The sequence below is a fragment of the Hetaerina americana genome, unplaced genomic scaffold, assembly GCF_022747635.1.
Source record: "Hetaerina americana unplaced genomic scaffold, ioHetAmer1.1.p SCAF_11, whole genome shotgun sequence".
Taxonomy (NCBI): Eukaryota; Metazoa; Arthropoda; class Insecta; order Odonata; family Calopterygidae; genus Hetaerina; species Hetaerina americana.
In genome coordinates, this window is record NW_027286181.1 from 10,112,842 (window position 1) to 10,114,235 (window position 1,394).

Genomic DNA, 1,394 nt, shown 5'->3' on the forward strand with positions numbered 1-1,394 from the left:
TTTTTAAGCAAGGATCATTAATGTCCACAATATTCCAGTCTTTGAAGATAAGAATACATACATTTTCTTTTCATTTAAAAAGTTTCTGGGATCAACCATATAATTTGATCATACCACACCTATTTTTTTGGGCTATTTACCTCTGTATTATTAATCATGTGGAGTGATGTACATAATTCCATGTGAAGCATCCATAGGTTTGTTGTTTCTTCTTAAATGTGTCAAAAATGGATTCAGAAAGTTGACCTGAATAACAGTGTGCTGATACGGTGAGAATTCTTCTGTTTGCGCAAAATATGTCTGCTTTTTTTTTGATAGCTTTGGAAAGTTAATTGCCTATTCAGTCTGAGTTAATTCTAAAGGTGTCTCTGTTATAAATAATTTTCTGCGAGATGAACTACATTTATAAGTCACAATTAGAAAAAGAATTGTCTTGGTCTTTTTTGTCTCCCTGGTTTTACGTAGACTCTGGTGCAATGTCTTTGCTTGTTCAATCCCTTTTGTATAATTTTGAAGCGTGTGTCCTCTGCTCTGTTTTGAGGTTTGTTTATGTGCCATTTTTGTGATGCCAAAGTTTATGGTTATTTTTGCCATCTTATTTGTGGAAGCTGATAATTAAGCTGCTGGTATTTTTGTTGAATTTATATGCCTAAATATAAGTTTAATTTCTTCTATTCCCAAAAACTGATATGTGAGAAAGAAATTAAAAGTATATTTTTACTTAAGCCTGTCATACAATGTAGGATGAGCTACTTTTAATGGCATTGCCTACTTATTTTGATTTTGCTTTAATTTGCTTGTTCAGCCACTTTGGATTCAATAAAACAGTTAACTGCAGCATTGTTTGAATTGCCTTTTTATAAATGTGAACTGAAGGCATATGGATTATCTTTTGTGGAAAATATCCTCAAATACTGTGCTCTAGATGGAAAAAGCTTAAGCATTCTTTAATCACTGGTTTTCATATTTTTCCTGTGCTTAATGTGATAGAATTTATTTTGACATTCCTTCTATCCCATTTTATTGTCTTCTTTGTTATACTGTGTGCCAGTTCAATGAAAAATTTGCTTCTCTGAGGGAGTTCACCAAGAAAAGATTTGTATTTATTTGTTGAGGAAGAAATGCATGAAAGTGCCAGAACTTTTGCAATATAAAAAGCTTAAAAGATTTATTGATTTATGAATTGGGGCATCAGTGCTTTGGTCTCATCATCCTTTAAAATAAGAGATTGACTTTTAAATTGAAAATATTGACAGCATTAGTGGATGATATCATGAATTTGCTCACCCTAACAATTTCAATTTAATTCATCGACACCGTAGATAGTTAGGAAAAATTATTTTTCTTCTCTACGCAAATCATTTGAACTTAAAAAAGTAAATGCAGAAAAGTTA